Here is a 7,494-nt window from a genome sequence, read left to right as displayed (position 1 = left end):
CATGAAAGGCTGTGCCAAAATTCCTCCTTTCTCTAAAAAAAAATAATTATAAGGATTTTAGTCCTTTATTGAATCTAATACAGTAATAGTATGGTTAGCAAGCTAAGGTTGTCACCATTTTAAAAGTAAGATTCTTAATAACTACGTTAGGAGGGAAAATAGGTAATGTAGATTTTCTTGGCATGCAAACACAGTAATAGAAAAGTTAATTTACAAACAATGTTTCGGATTAAAAGTTTCAGGGAAGTGTGGAAACAGCAATGAACTAGCTTGAATTTACAAAGACCTCTTAGTACAATGAATTTATGGCAATGAATTTAATATATTGCTTTTCACTTATGACACATTGAAGATGAAGGAGATGGTGTTTGTGGTGCAAAATAAAATCAGGAATCTGATAAGATTTTCTTTCCCAATCAACAAATTTTATTAAAAGGTATATAAGTTTCCTGAGCTGCCCCATACTTCATCAGATACATCAGAAGATACAAATGGATCACTTTATGGAGGTGCTTAATAGACACTTTCAAATCTTCACATTAGATGAAATATATGGTCACAAGTGTTTATTCTACACTTTTAGTCATTACATTACAATTCCTTTTCAAATATATGAAATTTAGTAGTGGAGTTATATTATGGAGTAATAAACATAAATGTTTCTCCTGTGTTCTGTGCGTTATTTATATTTCATATTTTTAAACCATTCATCTCCATCAAAGAGAGAAATACTTTGACTTAATCAGCCCATCAAGCTGCGAATTGTGAATGCTGTTGAAAACAAGTCCCCAATTGTATAAGCTCTCATTAAGGCTGTGATTTACAATGAACTGTTTACATGTGCAGGCTTTTTTTGGGGGTTCTGATATAATAATAATAATAATAATAATAATAATAATAATAATAATAACAACAACAACAACAATAATAACAACAGAGTTGGAAAGGACCTTGGAGTTTTCTAGTCCAACCCCCTACTTAGGCAGGAAACCCTACACTACTTCAGACAGATGGTTATCCAACATCTGCTTAAAAACTTCCAGTGTTGGGGCATTCACAACTTCTGGAGGCAAGCTGTTCCAGGGATTAATTGTTCTGATTGTCAGGAAATTTCTCCTTAGTTCTAAGTTACTTCTCTCCTTGTTTAGTTTCCACCCATTGTTTCTTGTTCTACCCTCAGGTGCTTTAGAGAATAGGTTGACTCCTTTGTGGCAACACCTGGGATATTGGAACACTATCATGTCTACCCTGGTCTATGCCCAGTTCCTGCAACCATTCTTCATATGTTTTAGCCTCCAGTCCCCTAATCATCTTTGTCGCTCTTCTCTGCATTTTTTCTAGAGTCTCAATATCCTTTTTGCACTGTGGCAACCAAAACTGAATGTAGTATTCAAAGTGTGGCCTTACCAAGGCCTTATAAAGTGGTATTAACACTTCAGGTGACATTGATTCTTTCTCTCTGTTAATGCAACCTAAAGTGGTTCCTCTACTTAAGAACTTTTCTAGATAAGAGCCGGGTGTTCAAGATTTTTTTGCCACTTCTTAAGAACTATTTTCTACTTAAGAAACCAAGCCCAGAAAAATTTCCCAGGAAATTTGAGAGCGGCACGAAGGCCTAGCCAGTTTCCTGCCATTCCCACTGGTTTTCTCTCTCTGGTGCAATGTATGGGGGGCAGCCTCGTGCCGGGTGTATGGGAGGCCTCAGAGTCCCTCTTATATATAAAAAAAGCCTTAAAGTTTTGGATTTTTTTTATTCCCTTCTCCTCAGCTTCTTCCTTCGGCAGCGACTGTCCTCCTCCTCTTCCTCCTCCTCCTCCTCCCACCCAAATTCTGAGCTTTTATTTCTTTCCTAATGGGTTTGCACACATTATTTGCTTTTACATTGATTCCTATAGGAAAAATTGCTTCTACTTACAAACTTTTCTACTTAAGAACCTCATCACGGAACGAATTAAGTTCTTAAGTAGAGATACCACAGTATTGGCTTTTTTTGCAGCTGCTGCACTTGCTACAGCATTAAATGCTGCACATGAAAGCAAATTAATGCTGCACATGAAAGCAAATGTTTCAGTGAGCACGCATTGCAGGCTCCTGCTTTTTTTACATGATGGCTATGTAGCCATTAACTTCTCTAGCGTTTCCCAACCTTGGCAACTAGAAGATATTTGGACTTCAACTCCCAGAATTATGCTGGCTGGGGAATTCTGGGAGTTGAAGTCCAGATATCTTCAAGTTGCCAAGGTTGGGAAACACTGCTCTAGCACACTAACAGCCAGTAGCATTTACAGAACCATTCTAGATTTTAGAGAAAGACATGCACTGTAAGATGCAGAGGATAATAGAGCATATTCCTTTTTCTGTTTCCTGTCTGCATCCAACCTAGACTGCCACCTTGTGGTTGTCATAGGCAAGCCACCTGAAGGGTCTGGAAAGTTCTTGAATCTCAAAGCTGTTCTTTCAAAAATCAACTGGGTTTTTCTTTGAGGAAGTTGTGTTGGTCTCACCCAAGAAGCTGCATTGGTTCTGGAAGGATGGTAGGGGTGGGATGAGTCACTCTTGGATGAGAAGCAAAATTTTTTCCTCAAGAAAAAAGTGTCCAGTTGCTTTTTGAAAAACTATGAGTTCCAGACTTCTCTTCTTTGAATTTTGACATTTGTAAATACAGTGTTCCCTTGACTTTTGCGGGGGATGCATTCCAAGACCGCCCACAAAAGTCAAATTTCCGCGAAGTAGAGATGCGGAAGTAAATACACTATTTTTGGCTATGAACAGTATCACAAGCCTTCCCTTAATACTTTAAACCCCTAAATTACAATTTCCCATTCCCATAGCAACCATTTAGATTATTACTCACCATGTTTATTTATTAAAGTTTATTTAAAAAAATATTAAAGGCGGATGAAAGTTTGGCGATGACATATGATGTAATCGGCGGGAAAAACTGGAATGGGGGGGGAGTGAAGTATTTTTTTAATCAATATTTTTGAAAAATCGTGGTATAGACTTTTCGCGAAGTTCGAACCCGCGAAACTCGAGGGAACACTGTACCCACATTAACCCACATTCAAGCCTCCTATGTGTTGGATGATACATTTTTTAATCCACATCTTTTATTTTACCTGATTTTTTAGAAGTTATTTTATTGTCCAGCTTATTTGTAAACTGCTTTTCGAGATATTTTTGTATTGATAGTGCCAGGGGTGGACAGCAGGCAGGACGGGGTGGAACACAGTTCCACCGGTGGAAATGAAGATACGTGCGTAGCTGCAGCTCATCGGCGGCTGTCACTTCCTGGATTACTGGTCTCGGCTCAGCTCTCCTTTTTTTCTTCTGCTGCTGCATCTGCGCTCCTTGCTTTTTTCCTCTTTCCTCTTTCCTGGCCTCGGACGAGCTTCCCTCTCTCCTGCCCGGCTCCCCTCCACCTTCACACGGCCACCTCCTGCCTGAGATGCAAGCAGAAGGCATGAGTGAAAGCAGTGCTGGCAGCATTTATGCCTCTGGCAGCACCCGTTCACCTAGGTACCCAGCCTGAGGTGGGAGGCTGGTAACCCAGGAAGGAGAGCGCTGGAAACGCGAAGCAAATTGTCACCCCAGCGAGCAACACTGTTAAGGTTGTAAGTCGAGGACTTAACAGTTCACTTGAACAATGATGATCATTCAAGCCACTCCCAACTGGTCACATGGCCGGCAAGCCACTCCTACCCAGTCACATGGCCATTAAGCCACACCCACAAAATAAGCCACACCCACAGTGTTGCAGTAAAAAATTTGGATGCCCATTACTGGATAGTGCTATGAGGATGTACACCTAACTGGCCAACCTTGACAGAGGTGGCAGATACTAAGAAGCACATAGAATTTCTCTGCTGCAAATTATGTCTAGTATGATAATAGAGCCCAAATTATTGAGTATTGTTTTGTTTTATTTTAAGGCCTATTAAGTGGAGGTCTTTTGTGTCCAAACCCTTAAAATTTAGTTTTATACTGTAGTTAGGCTTTAACAAAACATTGATTAGAAAATGAAGTTATAATTCAATTTTCCTCCCCAGTAATTCATATGCTAGAAAGGTCACGCAGCATAGCTGCCTTCTTGCAAAATCTGTTGAGCAGATTTCAAAAGTATTAACATTCATACACAAACTTTTTAGCCTGCCAAATTGTTTTCAGATTTACCATACAAGTTCACTCTTTCAAGATTTTACTTGTGGGAATTACCAGATGTTGGCTGGTTGCCCAGTCTTAGATTTTTCTTAGTCAGAGCACTTTTAAATAAAATATCAGGAGTCAGTAGAAATCCACAATGGAAAATTTGTATGTGGTGTGCGGGAAAGATGCTTCAATCAGAACTCTTCCTAATAATAAATTTAGAAAAGAATTTTTATTAGCTCCAGAGCGCTGAGAAATAAAGTGTTAACTGTGTGCTTAAAGAAACCTTGAAACTAGCTGAATTATTATTTTTTAATTACATAGAAAAACCAAAGACAGCATACTTAATAGCCAGAACATGCTTATATAGAAGAAAAAAACGCAGCATACCAACATGAAACAATGTCATCAGGCTGAAACAGTGAACAGGAATAGGGCACAACATCTGCATGGCACCCTTGCATTTTATAATGCATTTGTTTAAAGTATCAAGGGATTCCATTGCTAGCTTCGCTAATAGGAATGTTAATTCTTCTTGTGAATTTGGCAAATTCTTGGGATCTGTACTCCTAGATGATGCATTGGGTTGCCAATCAGTTTCAGGTCACAATTCAAAGTGTTGGTCATCACCTATAAAGCCCTACATGGCACCGGACCAGGATATCTGCGAAACCGCCTTCTGCCGCACAAATCCCAGCGGCCAGTTAGGTCCCAGAGTGGGTCTTCTCCAGGTCCCGTCGACTAAACAATGTCTGGCGGGACCAGGGGAAGAGCCTTCTCTGTGGCAGCTCCGACCCTCTGGAATCAGCTCCCTCTGGAGATTAGGACTGCCCCCACCCTCCTTGCCTTTCGTAAACTCCTTAAAACCCACCTCTGTCGTCAAACGTGGGGGAACTGAGACAGCTCCCCCTGCCTATGTAGTTTTTGTGCATGATATGACTGTATGTATGTTTTCTATATTGGGGTTTCTTGCTTTTTAGACTTTTGAAATGTACTATTGTTATTTTAGATTCTAATTATTAGATTTATGTATTGTTTTTATCACTGTTGTGAGCCGCCCCGAGTCTACGGAGAGGGGCGGCATACAAATCTAATTAATAATAATAATAATAATAATAATAATAATAATAATAATAATAACAACAACAATATAATGTTCAAAATAAAGTAAGAACTGAGGTACAACCGGCGATAAGACGTGTGCTACAAAGCTTTGAAGTTTGAAGATGGGTGTGGATATTAACTGTTCCTGGTTTTTTGTGAGAGATTTGTTTGGTGAATCTTGTCCTTTTGAAAACATCCTTTAATTTCCTTTCCTTTCCTGCTCTTGTCTTCTCTGTCCAGTTTTCTATTTCTTTTCCTTTCCTGTGCAGTTAGTTTTTGCTCTTATCTACATTCTACTTTATCCTTTTTTTGTTATTTCTGCTGGAAGGAGGAGTACATACCATGCAAGAGTGGTTTCTGAATGGTTGGTATTTGCATATAAGAGACAAAACAGCTTTTAAACAGCATATCTTGTTATGTAGACATTATTACTGGCATTATTATTATTACTATTACTATCATTACTGTGGTTCTGGCCTTGTTTTGTTTTATTTTTCTAATCTGACATCTCTCTGACTCTCCTCTGTCAGTGGAAGTGATGTGCCGGTGCCTGGAGGCTGTTGGAGCCTGGATGGGTGTCAACAAACTCAAACTCAACCCAGACAAGACGGAGTGGCTGTGGGTTTTGCCTCCCAAGGACAATTCTATCTGTCCGTCCATTACCCTGGGGGGGGAATTATTGACCCCCTCAGAGAGGGTCCGCAACTTGGGCGTCCTCCTCGATCCACAGCTCACATTAGAAAAACACCTTTCAGCTGTGGCGAGGGGGGCGTTTGCCCAGGTTCGCCTGGTGCGCCAGTTGCGGCCCTATTTGGACCGGGAGTCATTGCTCACAGTCACTCATTCCCTCATCACCTCGAGGCTCGACTACTGTAACGCTCTCTACATGGGGCTACCTTTGAAAAGTGTTCGGAAACTTCAGATCGTGCAGAATGCAGCTGCGAGAGCAATTATGGGCTTCTCCAAGTATGCCCATATCACTCCAACACTCCGCAGTCTGCATTGGCTGCCGATCAGTTTCCGGTCACAATTCAAAGTGTTGGTTATGACCTATAAAGCCCTTCATGGCACCGGACCAGAATATCTTCGGGACCCCCTCCTGCCGCACGAATCCCAGCGACCGGTTAGGTCCCACAGAGTTGGCCTTCTCCGGGTCCCGTCAACTAAACAATGTCGTCTGGCGGGACCCAGGGGAAGAGCCTTCTCTGTGGGGGCCCCGACCCTCTGGAACCAGCTCCCCCCTGAGATTAGGATTGCCCCCACCCTCCCTGCCTTTCATAAACTCCTTAAGACCCACCTTTGCCGTCAGGCATGGGGGAACTAAAACACCTCCCCCTAGCCCATGTTGTTTTGTTGATTGATTGACTGTGTGCCTGTTTTTTATATATACTGTTTTCTATGAGATTATTAATTTAAATTGGAACTGGATGGGTGGGCATTGGATTTGGTATTGTGTACTGTACTGTTTTTTATTATTGTTGTGATCCGCCCCGAGTTTGCGGAGAGGGGCGGCATATAAATCCAATAAACCTAAACCTAAACCTCTGTCAACAAAAGTATTATGGGAGATAAATATCCAGGATTGATGTTCACTATGGTTAGGGAAAATGCATTGCACAAAATTTGTGTGTTTACAATTCTTATATTTCCATTTCTGGAGGGATTCTCTTAAAATTGCTTTTTAAAAAATTTATTACTGAATTTGCCCAGTTTTGTTTGTAAAAACAATCAAGTATCAAAAATGCACCAATCTCCAGAACATTCTGGAGAATCTGGAAGATTCCATTTGCTCACCAGATCATGCGCTTCTAGAGTATCATTTCCAGAAATAAACCCTCTAAGCTGGAATCAGTTTGAAGTATCCTAGATACAGCATTTATTTTGTCCAGAATTACATCACTGAACTGCTTCCGGATTGCAGGATTTACTTCTGAGAACTCCCAAACTGCCTCCAGAATTGTGTGAAACGTAATATAATTCTTCAAAAGTAGAATCATGTGACCGCAGAATCCTGTAATCACCTACATTGGTGGATGGGGGGCTTGTAACTTTGAACAGTTGCTAAAAGACCAGTCTTTAAATGAGGACTACCTGTATTTATAAATTACAGGAACTTTCAGTTTTCTTAGTAGCTTCCAGCCAGATTCAATGCCTAAATAGCAACAGGTTTCCCTGGGTCTTGCATAAATAGAGGATTGTCTGTCTGTCTGTCTGTCTGTCTGTCTATCTATCTAATCAGCCATC

The sequence above is a fragment of the Erythrolamprus reginae genome, chromosome 4, assembly GCF_031021105.1.
Source record: "Erythrolamprus reginae isolate rEryReg1 chromosome 4, rEryReg1.hap1, whole genome shotgun sequence".
NCBI lineage: Eukaryota > Metazoa > Chordata > Lepidosauria > Squamata > Dipsadidae > Erythrolamprus > Erythrolamprus reginae.
This window is presented reverse-complemented; position numbering follows the sequence as displayed.